Source organism: Borostomias antarcticus (assembly GCF_949987555.1).
Source record: "Borostomias antarcticus genome assembly, chromosome: 28".
Lineage (NCBI taxonomy): Eukaryota > Metazoa > Chordata > Actinopteri > Stomiiformes > Stomiidae > Borostomias > Borostomias antarcticus.
This window is the reverse complement of record NC_140261.1, coordinates 4,455,031-4,476,457: the sequence shown is the minus strand read 5'-3', so window position 1 is coordinate 4,476,457 and position 21,427 is coordinate 4,455,031.

Here is a 21,427-nt window from a genome sequence, read left to right as displayed (position 1 = left end):
TTTTCGCTTTCTCTTCTTACAGTAAAAATGGGTAAACTGAACACGTGATAATCCGTTTTATCCTTTACCGTTGTTTCCTTTTTTGCTTTCATGATGAGAATAGGATGCTCGATTGTTTTCTCATATCGTCGTGTAACCCTTTCCTCCTCACTGCTTTAATTCATTCCGTTTGATCCTGTAACCGTTTTTGCTTTTTTGGTTTCATACTACATCAATATAGTATGCATATTTATCAACACAACTACTTGTATATATATATATATATATATATATATATATATATATATAGTAGCCTGTATGAATCAGTAGACGTTAATTAATTATCGTATATAAGGCTCAACTAGTGTAACAATACATATAGTCTTTATAGTCATCCGTCTATAAGGATAATAAAGGATAATAACCATATAATTACATAGAAACAGGTCATGGAATCTACAATCTCTGTTTCCAGGCAACAAATTGTACCTTAAATAGGGATTGGGGGTAACTATATGGTAACTACTAGTAATAACTACAGATAACTAATAGTAATTACTTGGTAATTTCCTAGTAATTGTGTAGATTATTACAGGGTTTATTAGTTGGTTACTCCATGGTAACTACTCCTGGTAACTACTAGTAATTTGTTGGTAATTCTCCAGTAATAATGTAAATATTACCAGGGTATTACTATGTTATTACCATGCTGTAATGTAAAGTGGTACCTGCATTTCTTTGAGTTCTACAGTCAGGGTAATCACTTGTGAGAACATGAACAAGATAATCATCTCAGATATCAAGTAACTTTTAGTACTTTTACAGTTTTTAATTGGATCACATGGATAAGCAACAGCATCTCATGGCAATATGTTATCTCACTGTTCAGGGTGTCTGTGGGCTTCCTAAAGTAAGACCGAGCTTATCTCAGATTCCTCTGAAGGCTCAGACAGCCATGCATGCTGTATACCACCAGGCCCAACAGTGCACTATGAACGACAACACTGTACATGGAGTACAATGAACGAAGAAAAAAAAAGCCAATAACTGATGCGTGGATTTCCAAAACATGTATTTTTGTTCACTATCCGAACTAGTGTTGTTCACTGTCTAAACTTATCTATAGTATCTGTTGATTTCACACTCACTAAGTTCAATTCACTGACAATATTCATGTCCCATTGTGTTGGCTGTGCAAGAGATGGCTCACGAGATGGCCCAAGCCCTTGAACTTTCACCGCTGGAGGCTTTTTATTCTGTTAATTTGTGGAAAAATCTCCAGATGGACTCCATCCAAGCTCAAAATGAATTCCTATTGATTTCCCTCTTCTTTCTCCTCTTTAGCACCACTTCCCTTTCACTGGATCCACCCATGGTTGCTGCTCAGTGTAACGGGATAACACTGCGTCCTTGGTTAGGCCTGGAAACTACAGTACGACGTGTGCACTTGCACATGCGCACACACACACACACAGACACACACATACACATTGTTTTCCTGGTGGGCTGGGCAGGGCGGAGGCAGCGGGCCATGAGGGCGGGTAATGGAGGACAGTGTGTGTCCCAGGATCATGGCGGGGATCCTCCATTGCGAAGGCGATGAGACCTGAAGGACGCCAGTGAGGATGGAGGTGCTGGGGGAGAGAGAGCAGCCACAGCCCAGCGCTCTGTTAGGTGCTTAATGGGGTGGCAGCCGGGATGTAGCGAGCACCTAGGGCCCCACTGCACTCAGAGAAGCACCAGAGGAGCACGGCCATTGAGGTGGAGAGAGGGACTGGGGGATGTGAACGGGACATTTCACTGTGTTGGCCAATGAAGATATAAGCCAACTGGCTACAATGAGCCATTTTTAATACGGCTTAAGATCTTTTTCAGACTCAACGATGACAGGTTACTCTTTGCTTACTGAATTGAATATCTGAAACTGCAATATAAGAAAAATCCACATCCCAATGGTGCCAAGGCATGCGGTTAGAATTACAAAGGTTGGTAACACTTTATAATAACGATGTGTTATAACACATTTATAAGCTAATAGTAGATAGTAAACTAATCATGATTAAGCATTTGTATATATTTGAAAAGTATTATTAAATAGTTAAATATTTTGTAACTTAAGTTATAAATCATTTGTAAGCTATTAGTAGATCATTTTCTCATCATGAACAAGCCATGAATATACATTTGTTAATAATTATCCAATAATTTATAACCGATTAGTACATAATTTGAAAATGTACTACTTCATCGTTCATATGATCAGTAGATCATTTTTGACACAAGATCAACCTTATTTGTAATTTATTAGTGAAATATTCAAAGATGTTATCTAATGTGTAGTAACATTTGTAGATGCGTAAAAAAAAAACTCACGATACCTTCATTTGTTTTTTCATGTTAAACAAATGCTTTATAAAACATTCTTAAAAGATCTATAGATCATTGTCAGATGTTATTGTGGGGCCTAATCTAAAGTGAAGACTATTAATTATTTAGAAATGTCAGTTAATGTTCATAAATTATTTGTGGACTTTTTACTCACCTGTTATGAATGATCTGGCTTTAATGAAGACACAAAGCACTTACTAGACTTCTCTTATCATGTTTAACAAATGATTTGCTAGACATTTAGTAACAATCTATAAATCATTTGCAGACGCTGTTGTGTGCCCTAATCTAAAGTGAAGACTTCATTATTTACAAATGTTTGTTAATGTTTAAACTATTTGTAGACTTTTTTCTCAACCTGTTATGAACGATCTGACTTTTATAAATCGACACAAAATTCCTAGACTTCTCTTACTGTATCATAATCGCTTAAGCGATATCAAAATAGCTAACATTACAGGAATCATCAGTGTAACTGCTTTAGCCACTGACCGCTACCATTAATGTTATGGAAGCTTCTGCTAGTTGTTGTGAGCCCATGATCTTATTGGCTATCACGCTCTCATTGTACTGGATTAGCATTGGAAGCATTGGAACTGATGTGTCCAGGTGACAAGACCCATCTTTATTTATCAGACATTACCGTCCTACCAGTCCTGCACAGAAACAAGCCAGCCAACACACATAAGCCAGGCTGTACCTATTTTGTTTATAGTACATAATTTGTGAATTGTTTGTGCAGAAGTCTAAAACAGATGGTTTTCCCTCTCCAAGTTAATATACTGTACCAACGGAGTACAAAGATGACTAGTACATAATGAGCTGAATGCAGGACCAGGTTATTGGCTTGCAGACATTGTGTTCCTTGGGAGAAACAGCATGTATTTTGTTTAGAATTGTTTACAAAAGATGTGAAGAAGATTGCTTTCTTTCATATCCCCCTTGTTTATCGTTTTAGTACTTAGTGGTGGCACTGTACTCTAATAATGACTCCACCTGCAGACACTTATAAACAACTCTGAATCAACCAGGATCGGTCTTCTCCTGTAAGAAAATATGTGTTAATGTATCTCTGGCTTATTTTGACTACAACTACAGTACCACACTGCTGTCCAATTACTGCTGTCTCTGTTAGAAACACACTCATGGCATGATATAGCCCAAAAAATAACTGATGATCCAAATGCAATGAAACAGGAAATATGATTCAGTCGAGATCACTTTACATTATAGTCCCTGGCCTCCACGGGCCAACGCCTCGTGGAGTTCTGAAGGAGATACAGCCTATTGTCTCTGCCGCCATGGTGACCGGAGGGACCGCTGTTTGGCCCTTCGGAGAGGTTTCGGCCTACGATCACCACGGAGCGCCACAGAGACTAAGCTAGTGTAATTCCCCGGCTTCTACTAGCCGACGCATAGTGGAATACCAGAAGAATGCAGCAATACCCCCGGAACAGAGAGCAACGATGACAACAGAGATGACATCGACAGAACACAGGCGGAGCAGGGGAGGAGGTGGGGCGAGCGTGCAGATACGAGCGATCAGCAGTAGTGGCAAGAGCGAACAATGACATGTTTTGACAGCTTAATACATGTGCTCTAGCGAGCTGAACCAATGCTATGACAGCTGACAGTCAGCTGGTGGGTTGCGTCATACGGGGTGTGACTGATTAGCCTCTGCCGATTAGCCCGGCGTTGACATCCGTGCCTCGCCTGAAGTTACGTCGGAGACTTCATTTTTGTGTAGCCACAACTATTATGAGACTAGTATGAGACACAGATGGAAATAGCTTGTAATGCTTTCAACCCATTACCTGAAAATGAGCCTGATATTAACAAGTGAACACTATTGCATTCAACAAAAACACAGCCATTAACCATTCGATTGATTGAGGTTCAAGTATTTGGATGTTGAAATGGTTTCTGAACTAGCACGGTGCATACAGTATAGCCTCGATAGTTGTCCTGCCCAAAGAAATAAACTGAATTGCAAGTCAAAAAGCTTCGCCGTGGAGGCGTCTTCGACACGTTACTGCTCAAAAGGGAGGCATTCTGGATCTACACCTTGGATACACTCTCTCCAAAAGGGTTGAATGAAGACTTTAATTTGTGGCCTTTCCTCTAAGGACACTCTCTGGCCAGTCCTCTTCTCAGAGGGGTGTGTGAGAGAGCATTTACCTCCACCCCACGCCTTGTGTGTAGTTGCTAATCAAGTTGATTTTATTTCTGTAATCTGTGGTTTCTGTGCACCTGTACTCCATTGCTGTGGTATTGCCTTTTTGCTAATATGATCAAAATTGTCACCTTTTTAGACCTGCAGAGATGTTTATTATCATGTTGCTGCCATCCCTTCTACGGTATCTTCCACTTGGTATCACATCTCAGTATGATGGTACATACTGTACACCTGATGTTAGGTCATGTGATATTCCAGTGGTGTAGCATCTTCCTGTGATTTGTATAATAGTGTATATATGTACATACTTTCACACGTTTTGGGAACTTATTTGTACACTTAGGCCTTCCCATGCCTATGTCATGTGACCCCATAGACTAGGTAGCCTATTATTTAAGGCGTGTCTCTGCTGGTGTTTTTTGTCTGTTAATAAGAAGAGCCCTAAACGGATTTCTGTGAGGGAACTGCTGAGGGAGATTGACAGAAGCGTGTTCTGCATGCTACACTGCGGTTTACCGGTTGACAGTTACAGCAGAGAGAGGCGAGGATTGGGGAGATAAGGCCCCAGGAGTAGCACATATATTTCAGGAGGAGTCGAAAAAATACACATATTTTCCTGCCAGGCTCCAGAACCGCGTGTACCGCCAACTGCCAAATTGCATGGGTGTGTGCAATTTATTAGCATTGCATTTTTGCCGATACAATACATCTGAAGGTCACTCAGAGTCACCTGTAATTGATTATCAAGACTGATAAGCTCTTCTCGTTATCTTAGCCACTGAGTCTGTTTGGCAAAAGACAGGATTCATGTCCACACCGTGGACTCATGACTAAGGGGTTTACATCCATTGATACTGTAGCATTTGGTGCACATGACCATATCTACTGAACCACATGTAGTCTCATGAACATATCGGGGAAAGAGACAGGTAGGATCGGCTGTACTTTCAGATTCTGTACGCCAAGGGCGTAGGTTTGGTTTCAACATTGGTAGGGACCATATAACAGTGTAGCCTGCATAGACAATTTTTGCTGGGGACGAGGAGAGGGAGAGGAAAGGAGAAGGCTCTTTGGTGTAATTCGGAGGCCTGTAGAAGAAATTTAAAATCCAGCGCGAGCCAAGTATATCCATGTGATGGCAGCGGACGGGGTACCGAGAATGCAGCTTCTAAAAAAAATATTTTACCCGGCAGATAAGTATTGTGCATTTTATGACTAAAGCATGAAACTTTCTCCAGTGTTTCTATACACCATGTTTCTACACATCATGAAGTCTGTTTTCAGATGTGGAACCACTTCAAGAAGGACTTCTGGAACTTGTCAGAGGACGAACACATTTGGGTCATCATCAACTCGTTTTTTCACTTTGTAGGCATAAATGCAGTGGTGTGTTTTTAGTTTGATGGCCGCCGTACTGAAAAAGGAAGTTATGTCAATGTAGCGGTTACCACACGTGTGATTTCAGTTGGGAGTTGAGGTTACTCATTGGCTCTACCCTTTCCTTATCTTTGAGGACATCTACTGCAACTTGTGAAAACTCCTTTTCAACAGAAATGTTTTCTCCGGGCGTCAGCATCATATGTTGCACAACCACTGGCGTACCGGGAGCCCCGGAGTTTAGGAGGCCCCACTAGATTTTTTTTTCTTTACATTTTATAGCCTCTTAGACTTCCAACCTCCTGAAGTGGTTCTACGTCTGAAATTAATCCTTTGGTGTGTATAGATCATATTCTGAAAGTTTCATGCTTTAGTCATAAAATGCACAATACCTTCCATATTTGAACTTATCTGCAGCGCTATAACGGTCATTAGTTGTGAGGATGCCGTGATATCCCATTAAATTAAATCTCTGGTGGGCCGCTAATGTATAATAATGTAATGGCTGCTGCTATCCTAATGTTACAGGATGATAGAAGCCAACAGTTCGCTAGCTAGCCAGCTTATATCACCAGTTGATAATTTGCCACAATGGAAAGACAAGTGATGTTTAAGGTAAAGTTAGCTAGCACCAACCTAGCTGGTTTTCATGTGGCTAAAGCCTAACGTTAGATACTTAGTTTACCAGTAGCTAGCTAATGCTAACGTTACTTACAGTTGCGGAGAAAAAGCTCCTGATATCCCTCATCCTCTTTTGAGGGGGAGGCGACATTGTGGTGAATGTATTTAAACGGCTGTCAGAATCACAACTGTATGGCTTGCTGTCAGCGTCTGTCTGTAAGGCTGCTGATCTTCAGATCCAACGAAAATGCAACAATCTATCTCAGCCAAATGAGCCAATCAAACATGAGTTAACGGTCTAATGTAACTCCGAACATAATGCAAACTAACTCACTCAAAATGGTACGGCCAATTCTATCCTTCCAAACTATGGGAAGGCCATCTAAATGATCTAATCTGCACTCCAAAGATAATGCGAACAAGGTTGCTTAAATGTTGGTAGGGACAATTTGGGCCTCCCTAAATGTTGGTAGGGACATGTCCCGACCGTCCATACGCAAACCTACGCCCTTGCTGTACGCCTCTGTAGCGCAGCCATGCTGTTTGGACAACGTGGCAGTCTGTGCGTGACGCGTCCAGAGCACTGCTCACTGGCCAGTTTGAGTGAGTCGGTGTGGGCCAAAAAGAAAGAGATGAAGGCATGGTGCACGACACAAGCCACTGACATGATGAGTCAGATGGATGAGGGTCATTACGGGAGATCTGCATGTATTTCACGGATCATTTATTGTCCAAATATTGGATATTGCGGAGGTGGGCACAGCCATGCTCCTCATCGCCTGGAATATGAGACAGCAAATATAATACGAGAGAGAGAGAGAGAGAGAGAGAGAGAGAGAGAGCTCCTCTGATATACTGGGTAATCTGGCAGTGTGGGGCACAATCACTTCTGGAGAATAGACTGAGATTAGCCATCTTGCAATTCAAAGGGACACAAGGCTTCAACAGCACATCACAGGTGTTATCGAATGCACGGCGAGGAATAACAGCTCAGTTTTTCTAGGGTTTTTTACTAAAAAAAACAAAACAAAAGAACAACTAAAATCTCCCTTCACTTCCTCGGCACTGGACAAGGGCATGTGAGGCTTGGCAAGGCGTTTGAAGCCTCAATCAGACACATGGCCAGGGAAGGGGTTGTACAGTAGGTGCTGATTGGACATCAGGGTGACTTTGGAAGGTGAGATGCATCATGAAAGGGCCCATTCTTGATTTGGGAAAACGCCAACGGTCCCTCTTGCGCAGCTCCATCGTTAAAGCTTGGGAGAATGTGAGGTGATCATATTTTATTAATTATAAAACAACAAAAGACCATTGACAACTATCAGTGCCCAATCTATTTTAATCCCATAATCCGTATTAACCAGTATGCATAGGTCTAGAATTATGAATAGATGAGGTGATCAAAGTTTAAGAAAATAATAATCTTGATGCATAGCGTTGGATCACATCCACTGGTATTTTTGATATTTATGAAGAGAAAATAACCACTAATATACTGTAATTGAGTTTATTTTACTGTAATCACACAAGTGTCCAGAAACTCAACAGTATTGATAATGCCGCTAATAAAGGTGATTATTTGAATTAAATCAAGAAATATGAAGCAGGCTAGCTATCAAATAAAGAATAATAGCTGTAGTATCACATTAGGTGAAAATAATATACCTGCTATTCATCAGATATGCACAAACACAGTGTTTAGGCAAGAATGCATGAATATGAAATATAAATAAAAAGTGTTTTGTCAAATCTAACTGGTAAGGTATGCCAAATCTACATGTTGCATTACACTGTAAACACACAGCTATTTTTATACTTTCCATAATGTTTTGCAGAGAATAGTCAGTAGCTTGACTGAGCTAGTGAGTAACACATACTGTATGAACATTAATGTAGTGCCTTTCTGTGCCAAGTTTGCATTTCTCAGCGTGTTTGCAATGCGTTCCTCCCAAGAAACCAATATGAAAAACATGCAGAACAACAGATGCTCTTCAGTCCGGTCCCTGAACAGGACTTGGACTGAACACTTGGACTTGGTCCCTGGACACCACTGACGAGGCTGCCCACTGCTCCTGGCTGCCCCTGGAGGATGACACTGACCAGGCTGCCCACTGCTCCTGGCTGCCCCTGGAGGATGACAGCTTGGATGGGAAAATGCAGAGGACAGAATCCACTGGCGACCCCTGAGAATGCATGTGTGTGTGAGTGTGTGTGTGTGTGTGTGTGTGTGTGGATGGTTGAGAAAAGTATATTATTCATGTAAATGACTGAGATTTCTCCTATTTTGGAAGAGCTTGCCCTGGAGGACTTCTTAAAGTCATGTCCTCATCAACCTGGTGGGCTGAGGGATCGACAGAACTCAAGGCCGGACTGAGATCCACAAAAGACAGAGAGCTTTTTTTCCTGTCTTGTCACAATGGCTGCCTTTTCAAACCACCACCAGGACAGCTGGGTTCTGGTGAGTGTGTGTGCCAAAATGGAACAAAGCAAACACCAGCTCCTCAAAGAACTCTCCTGGAGTGTAGCAACCATGGCTTGCTTAAAAATGATATCATTTGGAATCATTCAGGGTAGCCTTAGCTAGAGGTGTGACCTCAATTTGGTGTGAGCTCAAGAATTTGAATGGTCTCGCACAGCGTACTGAGTTGCCTACACATGTGGAAACCTTATAAGCCATCTAATACCTGTTTTCCACCAAGATCACTGCCTGTAAACAGGCTTTGTAAAGAAGGGAAATCCCGTTGATTTTCTGGTGCATCACGTTTGATATCACAAGCGTGGTGGTGGGGCGAGAGTTGTAGCAAGCAGTGGCTTGTTATTCTGGACTAGGCTGCGTTTGATAGCAAAACAGCAAAATACGTTTGATACAACAACAAAAAAACGTTTTTTAAGCCATTTCTAGTTTTTGATTGATTTTGGTAGGCTACAATCAGCCTCTAGTTTATCGTGGTACCACATAGATTTTTATAAAACCGAATTAGAAAACGAGTAAGTATTTTTCGAGAGTTTATGCTTCATGGATGTACTGTAGCCTATGTTAGAACGTGAAAGTGAAACCAACTTGTCAAAACGCGAAAGTGAAACCTAAACTTGTCAGCAGCTCAACAAGCCTACACATGATCAAATAAACCCACATGTGCTTAAATCATGAACAAATATTCACCTAGCAAGCTAAACAATCTAGCAAGCTTACAATCTACAGGTAGCAGGACAACAAGGGAATTTTCCGCCGCCTCTCCGGTTCTACCCGGGGCTGTGTTTACATCGCTGCCGTTCGGAGCTGGAGACGAATTACCCGAGTCGGACATGGGACTGAATGCCGAGTGTACCCTTTCCCACTGAAGACAAAACCCAGATGTTAGTGGGTGAAGGCCAATTGAGTTTGAGGCATTTTGAGCTAGCTAGCTAGCGGACAGACGAGTGAACGTGCCGCGTCGAGTGTACTGATTGGAGGTGGAACTGGAACACATACACAGCTGAGTGGCTTCCAGTAATGGTTCTGGTAGGTCGAGGAGGTTATCCAAAGCTACCGGTTTAACAGAATGTAGGCTGTCACAAACACCCCCACTTCCCCCAACTCCCCAAGCTGCAGTCCCACTGACATCTTTGAGGCGGACGAGTCTCTGGCTTCTAGCTAATCCCTGATCATACTGAGTTTCAAATCCAATCTCAGTTTTCTCATTATAGGTTTTGGGAGATACTGAGACCCCATATTGGTGGAGAGATAGTTTGCCGTTAATCTAATAGGTTTTCACATTAGGGCCAGTGGTGACGATGTTCCTGGATCCGCGATGAAGCAACCGATAGTGACAGGGCAGAACAGGACACCGGAGAACGGGGGTTTCAGACAAAGGACGGTGTGTTAAGGCCAAGTGCAGTAGACCTTAGCACTGGTATTTGCCTGGATAGTCAAAGGGCAACTGTTTAAACTCTGGCCCAGTAAAATAGACATTCCTGTCTCTGATTTGTTTGAAGGAGGGAACCAGAGATGGAATTAGGGCGGTGGAATCCAGGCATAGCTTCCCAACTCCCTTTTGGTGTGATGCAAGCAAGCAGCAGTACACAGTACATGAAATATTAAGAACCTGGCTGTACAGCAGGATAGAACATAGCGAAGCGCAGCGCTGCCATTGGCTCGAAGGCAATGCCTCCTCTGATGGAGGTCAGTGGTCCTCACTCACATACAAAAGATTCAGGGACAAAAATATGCCCCAAAAAAAGAAAAAAGAAAGAGAAAATGTGCTTGGCATACACACACGCACATACACACACGCACATACACACACAAACAGGCAGGCAGGTAGACACACACACAAGTTCTCTCTCTCTCTCACACACACACACACACACACACACACACACACACACACACACACACACATCATTTACTACCACCGTATGCTTCAGGGTTTGTCGGTGTCTGTATTTCATGTCATTTTGATGAAGTCCATTGCCTTCTCTGTGTCGTCCCCCTGACAATAGTAATGTGATGGATTTTTTTTCCCCCCCAGTGAAAGAGCAGTAAATGTTTGGGGAGAGTCAGAACAAATTTGTGTCTGTGTGACAAGAATCCAACGCCACCTCATAACAGGCTAAAATCCCCCTCATTGGGGCCAGCAGTTGATCAATACTGTTGACATGCAGGAAAATGGGTCAGGATGTGTCTGAGAGGAAGCAGCAGCACTAGCGAACAGAATATCCAGCACACTGGCTCTTCTCAACCTCCCCAGCATACCAGACAAGAAAACTAGCTCCAGGCTTTTCCCAGACACAAAAATAGTGACTAATGTCGAAGTTGTGACACACCCTACACCATGATGGTCGTACTGTACGACGAGATAGACTGCTCACATTCCACTACGATGCTCTGTTCTGGCTATGTGTGAACTAAACCCACAACCATCCTGTTTATATCCTGACTCAAGCCAGCTAAGCAACCACATCTGCGTTATTGTGGAGAACTGTTGCAACACTAGAACACTTTCCAGAAAGCTTATGAGAAAGTTGGCACGGAACGCACCCGATAGCAGCTTTTCTTACTCCGCCGTTTGCACTGCCTCGGCCTGATCCCCTGTTGCTCAACATTTATTGCTCAAAACCCCCACGTTCGACAGGACACATATGGAGGGGGGGCTTAGGAGGTTTGGAGAGAGTAGGCCGAGTGCACTCGCCTTCATCTTCTGACAGTCTCTGCGTTTTCTCCGTGGCACACTGCCACCGCTGCAGTCCGACGCTTGTATAACTGACCTGCCTCCCTATATTCAAGCCTAATGACAACCCCTGTGAGTCAGGTTTTCGGTCATCCGGTGGCCATGGAAACCAAGCTAAACACAATGCCCAGAGCCATGAGCCATAGCTTGTCTTATGCAGTGTAAACTAGGCTTAAGAGGCCTCTCCTGCAGAGCTCTGACCCATATAGTCTTTATGTAAGGGAAAATTAGGGGGAGTTATGAAGCACATCAGTAGGACTTCCAGGGCCCAGCTGACAAGACAAATTCACCAAACTAAAAATAGAAACGACTGGCAAAAAAGAAATCTAGTTCTCAGCTGGGGGTGATTTTGAATTATGTCCCGGGTAGGGTAGAGAGCGTAGTGGGAGAAAGAGAGAGTGGTTGCCTGCGTTGCCACATGGCTAGCGGACGTTGGTTGAGGCGATGCTCTGTGATTTGGCTGTAGGCTCCGCCGGTGGTCCGGTTCACAAGGAGAGAAAGTGCGGAGAAGGATCGGAGAACTCTGCGGGGCGCACACAGCTACCGAGCTGAGGAGTAACACCCGATATTTCAACGTAGTACTTAAAGAGAGTGGAGAAATTCAGGCATACATCGTGATTGTGAGCACAAGTCTCTCCTTCTGCCTGCCTTTACAGGAGGCTATCTTTATCAATATTAAAGTCAATCTCTTCGTCCGGGACTGACCTCTTTGAGATTCCCTGAGTGAAGTTATTATAATCAATTCTACCTGTCCAGGAGGAAGGCCTTCTTATGATTAAGGGTGGCTTTCAAAGCAATCTTTGGCTGGCATTCGCCTATATTGGAAGCTAATGCTGTTTATTAGCTTCTGACTGACAGGTGACCACCCCCTCACGCATACAGTAAACTCCCTGCTCCAACACCAAAGTGAACATTAAGGTAAAAGGTTAAAGTAAGGATGTATAGACGGTTATAATAGAAGTGTGTATGAAGGGCTATTTACAGAGAAAGGTCACATAATTGAGAAGTGAGTACAATAATTATGGGAAGCTTGCCATCATTGTAACACTAGAGTAAGTGACTTTCTTCATGGTAAAATCACAGACCAAGACATGTTTGCTATTGCTGTATTCGATAGGAGAGAGCTTTATGCCCGTTCAAACCCTGTGTGTCTGTAACCTTCGCATGTCGAGATATGGCCGTTTCAATCCTCCCCATTGACAATGAATGGGGGAAATTTTTCGCTCCTGAGCTTAAGTCCAAAAAATGAATGGAGGTGAACGCGTGGCCATGTTTGGGTGGCTCTGTGGCGCCCCCCTCGGGGCGCATCTGGCAGGGTGCGGCTCGGTGCACTCTGGGATGCCCCCCGCACACCCAAGTCCAAATCTTGTGTCTCTAGCGCCCCCACACAGCTGGCTTCGTTCAAAGTTTTGTTTTAATTCGTGGATCTGCCTCGTGATTTGGATCTGCTTCAAAATTGGGATGGGTTCTTCCTTGGCCCAGGCTACAGTACACACCTCCACCTCCAGAGTTTCATGAAAATTAGTCTGGAAGACAGACGGATAAACTAACAGAACCACAGGTGACCGAAAATATGACTGTGCATTCGTACTGGGCAGAGGTACCGTAACTATAGTGCTTTAAGTAATTTTGCTTAAGAAGCATGCACATGGGGGGCGCCCCGGTAGCTCAACGGGCTGGAGCGCTTACCATGTAAAGGCTAGTCCTTTCTGCTCTCTCCTTTGCTGCACGTCTTCCCCTCTCTCTCCCTCCCACCTGTCCTGTGTGCCACATACACTGTCCTATCATAATAAAGCAGAAATGCCTTAAAAAAATATATTAAATAAATAAATAAAATAAGCATGCACATGAAAAGGAAACTATGAGATTCAAAGTACCACCAAAAAAGCCAGATGTTGAGGGTTACTTGTAGTGGCTGTTGTTAAGTGAATCTCCAGAAGAATCTATGGTCTCAGACCATGGGCAACCACTGAGAAAGCTTCCAGAGTGGTGAGCTACTGTAGGAATGCTTTAAAGTCGCACTGAAATGAAAAAAGCATTCTGTTCCATTTTGGTTCACATAATTGGTCATAGTGTTCCTAGTGAACCTATTCAACGATGTATGCCGAAAAAAATACAAAATTCTACTTTTGTTGTAATCTTATATCAAAGTATATAATTTCTTACTTCCTGGAAAACGGTAGGTCATGTGCAATGACGACAACAGGTACCTTAGATTTTAGGCCAATAATCTCACGACATCCACCCGTCAATCAACGCTATACTTCTATCGAATCTGTCTAAAGTTCTTGAAACCCGTCCACTTGTCAATGTTCCAATCAAATTCCTCTAAACATATGTCCCACCCTCATAGCTTGTTTGCGTCGGAAATACATCAAACTACGGATGTTAGATGATCTCAAACGTCCGTTTCAGTGCGACTTTAAGTGCACATGGCTAGGGGTCAGGGTAGCCACGCCTCCCTGCTAACCACAGACCCTATGGTGTCAGCCCCAGTATGACGTGTGGTCAGGATAACCTTTTGTTTCTTTTACCCGATGCCTGGCCCGGCCGCATGGCGCTCCACTGTTCAATCAGTGGACTGTGACAGACCTCCTGCCCCACACATTATTAGCACTTCATGCTCTCCGGCACTTAATGGCACTTATCTCGCTATATACTACTGTACTTTTAAGGTTCACTATGCAGCAGCAGGAGATGAATAATGTAATAATAATAATAATAATGATAGCAGTGCCTGCTAAACTGTACTTTAAACTATAAAAATATGCAGCTTTCATTTAAATAAATAAAATCTAAATTAAATTCATATTATAACACAGGAATACAAGTTCAAATATAAATTTACATGAGATCATAGGCCTAATATCCTGCCTATGGTGCACACATATTCTATTCCCTAGCGAATACAATATTTACATTTTAGAGATGTATTCAGATCAAAGAAATCAAAAGAAAATGTTCACAAAAAATGTTCCTCACATCAGTAACCCCCAGTGTGAAACCCTGAGAACCACCACATGGGTGGGTAGATTGCAGCGCTGTGACTGACGACTGACTGCAGCTCTGTCCTATCACACTAGTGAGCGCGGCATCAAGAAGAACCGGGCGGATCGCCAATCCTTGGTGGAACTTGGACCCAGCTCTAAAACCTGAGCAGATCATCGCTAAATTTATCACACAACCATGTCCATAACAGCGGCAGTAATTTATCTTCGGTTTATCTTGGTTTCTTTCCAAATGTGAGTATTTTGAAATCCTTGTTCCAGTTTAATTCTTTCACTGAGCTCCCACACAAAATGGCAGCTCCTTTGGTTGCTTCTTCTCCATGCATCTGACAGGAGCGTTGAATGTGCCTGGAATACATGGTTGTGGGAGGGACCAAGACCAATGCTATTGATCATATTTGAATGTATGTATTGTCATATAATAATAGGTTAATGTTATAATGTAACATACTGTATAATAATAGGTTAAGGGTACTAGATAATTGAACGATACTAGTAACCATCTGTTTCACCGGGGCCCTGTACTACGAAACAGGATTACGGGGTTAGCGTGCTAACTTCAGGTTCAAGCCTGGTTTATCCGTACTACGAAGGTGGTTCACTTTTCACCGTGCTATATCGCCGTGGTAACTTATGCTGCCGAGCTAACCTGCTCCGGGGCAGGTTAAGTTCCAGATTATGGATCAAAACGTATGAAGCACTGGGCTACAACAACCTTTTGTTAACGGCCTTCATTCCTGAAGCCAGCTCATAAGTATTTAATAAAAATATCAGAGGGAAAAATTATAGATAATATGGTTATTACCTTAGACACATTATATAACAAAGTTTAATAGTTATTACATTATTACAATTTACCTTTGCCATCACAAATTCCTCGCCATCTTGTTGATTTCCAACAAAACCAGCGTCAACAAAACCTTCTGTTGAGTGCGAAGCTGCTCTTTCGAAGAGCAACATGATATGAATAGCTGGACTGCCTGCATGCTAAATGCATGCCAGAAGGGATGGAGGTTCCGTGCTAGCGTAGGCAGAGGTCCCTGTGGGCCCCGGTGCTGCTCATCTGTGTGATTGATGACGGGGCCCTGCTCTCCGTGGTCCACGAGCAGCTCTCCACATCGGCCACTGGGACGTGACAAGCAGGCCAGGGGAGACGCGCACGCACGCACACACACACACTGGCCAAGGTGAGAGCAGGACAGATGGGAAGAGACCTCTCTCCAGAGCATCCGCCACAAAGCGGAACCAACAATCTGGTAACGGATTCACTTTGATTCCCCTTCCTATCTATCAGCTGCACTTCTCCCCGCTCCCGCCCGGCTACCCTCTCACTTAGGTTCTGACACTGATGCTCTTCATGGTCCCGTGCTGCTCTGAGCCGCCTGGTCTCTGGTGTTAATCGGTCTGGTAGGTGTGTGCGCAAGGTTGTTTTTCACCCACCGTAATCCCATGGAAATGACCATTTATCATTTGGGGGAAAGGGAGAGCCAGCCCGGGCCGCGCTCCAATACCCCAGATCATGGACTTATAATGTGTTTCGGCAGACCACACACTCCTGTGATTTGCTGTGAAACTTTAAATCAAGGGGGGTTGGCCGGTGGAACTCATGTGGGGGGGGGGGCATTTCAACCGCTAGTCAGTAAGTCAGTCAGTCAGTCAGTCAGCCAGCCAGTCATTCAGTCAGTTAGCCAGCCAGTCAGTCAGTCAGTCAGTCAGTCAGTCAGTCAGTCAGTCAGTCAGTCAGCCAGCCAGTCATTCAGTCAGTTAGCCAGCCAGTCATTCAGTCAGTTAGCCAGCCAGTCAGTCAGTCAGTCAGTCAGTCAGTCAGTCAGTCAGTCAGTCAGCCAGTCAGTCAGCCAGCCAGTCAGTCAGTCAGTCAGTTAGCCAGCCAGCCAGGCAGTTAATCAGTCAATCAGTCAGTCAGCCAACATCCTAAACATGGCAGGGCTGACCTTCATGAAAACGATTAAAGACATATGCAGCTCAAAAGCTATAATGCACAGCCACGCTCGGAAAGTGTGTCAATGTTGGGGGACTCCCGAAGTAGCTTGTTCACTACGTCTATGATAGCACCTCTTTGTAGGGTAGAGCTCAGAAAAGAGAAGTAGGATGAGGTGGAATGTGTGTGTGTGTGTGGGGGGGGGGGGTATTTTGCTATCATTCAATACTCAGTCATGACTGTTCAGAGCAATTGTAATCCTGTCATTGTTAAAATGGAGTGTCCAATTCAAATCACTAAAGAGAATGCAATTTTAGCCAAACCTGTCAGGGGTAAGAATACAACCCATTGTTCAAATGTAGTTTGACTTTGCATTATGAATAATGTATGTGGTGAAGGAAAGAAACTGAGTGTGTGTGTGTGTGTGTGTGTGTGTGTGTGTGTGTGTGTGTGTGTGTGTGTGTGTGTGTGTGGGTGGGTGGGTGGGTGCACACGGAGGGGGAGGAAACCAAGGTAGAGAAGACCATTATCTTCAAAATAAATAGATAGTTTGTTTTTTTCAGGCTGGACGGCAACAGAAGAGCCAGGCCTATTCTACATGACTGTGATGACTGACTGAGTGACTGACTGACTGACTGACTGACTGACTGACTGACTGGCTGACTGACTGGCTGACTGACTGACTGACTGACTCACTGACTGACTGACTGACTGACTGACTGACTGGCTGACTGACTGACTGACTGAGTGATGAAGTTACAGCGTTGGTCAGGCCGGACGAAGTTATGCGCAGATAAATGCAAGTTGGCCACATACTGTACACAGTCCAGACATTTACTAGGTATTGACTTTATTTGTACTTTAACTGCCAAACATCTTTACAAGTTTGTAGCCAAATCATGACTTAGACTGGCTTGATTGAATTAACAAAAAAGATAATTATTTTCAAAGATGTTTTATCACTTATAATTATCACTTATAATTATACACTTCTTCATTTTGACATGTACCATACTGTGACTGCCAAAACAAGGCAGAATTCATTAGTTCAGGATGAGGACATTGGTTAAAATAAATTCTAATTAAATCATATAAGTTGCTGTTTATTAGACCTGATGAGAGACACTTTGTGATGTTTAGAAGTTGATTGTCTTCATTTGGGTATAAATTAGATGGCGGAGGCCTACTGGTAATGGAGATTGTTGCCTACACGGCTGCGACACGATTTGCACATACATGAGTGAATGCCAGAACAAACACTTAACATATAGCCTCAACACGAATTGAAAGATTTCAGAAAATAAGTCAACATGAAAAAATGGTCGCTGGAGAGGAGCTTGCCTGTTCGTATTGACTCACAGCTTTACAATACAATATGTATTCAAGGAGGCTATGACCAATACAGATGCAATCCCACCCCCCCCCACCCCCACCCCCACCCCACCGAGTTCACCCCGCGTTCCAGAAACAACAAGGTGAAAAAAACACATCAGCCTGATCTTTTTTAGCGATACCAGTTCTAGCCAAGTGCAACACTTCTCACTACAGGTAAATGGATGAGGTATTTTGCTCATCCAAACACCGTAGCAGTAGGTCCACCGGTAGACGTTGGACAGCTGTGTTTATGACTGATTTAATGAGACACAAATAAGACAGAAGTGCTCTTTAACAATATTACTACAGCTTTCACTTATTGTTGATGCATGGAGCAGCCATCTTGATTTTGAGGTCAGAGTTGTGGTGGGGTCAGGTTGTGGTAGGTGAGTTTTCCCCAAGTTTCCCAGGTGTAAATCCCTGTTCAGTAGGCATTCCAAATCACATTTCTGTTGGGGAACTTGGAAAGAAGGCAACTGGAATGCACCAACACACACACACACATACACACACACACACACACACACACACACACACACACACAGTCTTTGGTCCCTGGCGGAGAGCAGGAGTAAGTCATGGAGATGGATGAGATGTGGTGCTTTTGCCATTGGTCTAATCTTATCACCAGTGTCTTCAACACTATCCAATTGCTTGACATTTCAGCGGAAGCAGGAAGTAAATGAATCCATGGAATGAAATACCATGTACAGTCATCTTGAACTCAGGTCAACAACACCTGCAACCACACAGCTGATTTCAGGTCAACACCACCCACAATCACACAACTGGTACTAGAGAGATAATATACCTTTCCTATTCAGGTGGCAAGTTCCAACTCCCCTAAGTACTGTTGCTATGCCCCACTTTGGAGCAGGTTAATAAAAAGTCTACCGAACAGCACATACCTGATGATTCTCTCAAGGATTCCTGACAATATTGCTGTATCTTATTGGTCAAATGCCACTACCTTGTCAAAGAGAGCTCTAAAGGTCTGAATTATTTTACACAAGGATATATCCGTGAGATTTGGATTTCGGACGGAGTAGGTGATAACATACAAGTTGATGCTAGGTGTTGGCGATCTATGCGGAAGCCACAAACGCCTCACAAACTCCAGATAGAAATTCATCAGGACAAAATCGAGGAGTTTAACTACACGTCTAAAGCAGGGTGAGTAAATTAGCGGCATCCATTCGTAGAAAATAAGCCTGTGAGAATGATCTGTTAACTATTAGCTATGGGCTACTGTAATTCGCTACTGTACATCAAGCACATAACGTTACTAGCTTCATAGATTTGTGTGTCGGCGCTGCTGTGAACTGATTTGTGGAGGGAGGTGTGGAGTAACTTACAGCTTGTTTTCTTATAACTTTACTGTATTGTACAGCAGCCTGCAAGCTGATTTTCTGTGTAAGAACCATTTTATTCAAACTAATGTCTATTTTATGAACACACAACACAGGGCAAGCTTTGTTTCTGGGACATGAGGCGTGGTCTTAAGAAATCAATTGGTTATTATTCTCTGTGTGATTGACAGGTCAGAAATGTCTATTGATTAATGACACATTAACCACTTACAGTCTTGACCTCCGACCTCCACTCCATTCAGGTGTGGTGGTCATGGCAATCAGCCAAAACATGAAAAAAATGTACATCCACAACTCCCTTGTATTGCCAGACAACAGCGTTGAGATGTATTGCATGTGAGCTTCGTGGTAAATCAATCTGACATGGCGCACGTTCACCAAACAGCTGAATATAGGCAGGTGTGAGGCCGATTGAATGCTGGCTAGCTCACAGAACCCCATGTTCAGCAGCGGTAGTTGTTTCAGGGTTTTATGGCTTGTTTCTTGAATCCGGCTTGTGTTTGTGTGTGAGGTCAATCGCCCTTCCTGGTACCATAAAGCCACGGATGGCTGGTTCGGTACAATGGCCTGGCTCCGTCTTATGATGATCCCCGATGGTGACAGACTGCCTCCTCATTGTTCCCCACCATCGTGCGGGTCTTTACGAGTCCAGATGCCACCTGTCCCCGCAATATTCCGCATGTTCACACCGAGGCATTCAGCGCATCGTTAAGAGTGGATATGTATGCAGAACACTGTCAAGCATTTGATGACCTAGTTGATATGCGACAACGTCTTCTCAGCCAAGTATATGAGGCGAACAGCAAGGCTCTCCCGCGTTTTGAGGAGGAAGAGGAAGGAGACAATGACAAATACAGCAAATGAGGGCTTCTAATACTACTTAATTTTTTTTTTTAATCTTTTAAATCATGCGTCTGAAATCCGAACAGTACAATACCTGAGCAGTCATTAGCATGTTTATTCTGCATCACCCGGGGCTTGAACTCACCAGGCACCAAGGGAAGGTCATGTTCTTCTTTAAGTCAAGTGAGAAGCTGGCAGTTTGACCTAAAAGAGTAAATGTCACATTGAGATTTTAACACCATAGGAATTCTGCCTGAATAAATGTGTAGGCCTACATACTGTGACAGGGATGAGTTGTGAATCTGGACTGAGCTTGGATTGGATTGAACACAGGTGGCACTGATTGAGACAAAAGACTGGTCAGATGAAGAGATGCAAACAAAAGAAGCAAACAAAAGAAACTTAACAGCTACAACACACAAAACAGTAACAGCTACAAATTAATATATTTTTTTTTTTTAAGCATTTTTATTCTACATCCCCCTGGGCTTGAACTATTGTTGAGTTACCTGCCATGTGAGAAGCCATAGATGGTTTCACATTGACTTAAACATCACAATCACAAGGGTAGCATGTAAATGTCACAGGTGCATGTAACATGGAGGTTTCGGCAGTTTCCACAAAATGTTAAAATAAAGGCATCACGAGGGGCAAAAACCAAAACAAAAGACTCAGACAAAAGACAGAAGACAAAGCTTACAGACTTACAAGTTGGCACAAGACAACACCAGGGACAATGCACAGCTAGAGCAAATAATGAACAGACAAAGAACAAGAGAGGAGCTACATGTAGGCTATATATACACAGACTTAATGTAATGCTAAGTCATCTGTATTGTACTTTGTTTTACTTATTATGTTTGTTGTTTTTATCTGTTACCTGTTTACAGGGACTGCAGATGCAAATTAGCCTAAGGCTAACTCTGGTGCGATGCATCAAATGTTTTTACATTTATGTTTTAATTGCACATGGTCCCTTCCAAATAAAATTTAAAATGAAAATGACTAACAAGACAGGTGGAACCCAATCAAACAATCAGTGGCACAGGTCTCCTCTCAATCAAGTCAATTTAGCCAGTTGTAGTCCGATCCGGGTTCCAGGCAACCCGTAACCCGTGTTTTTCCAACCTTCTACACGTGAA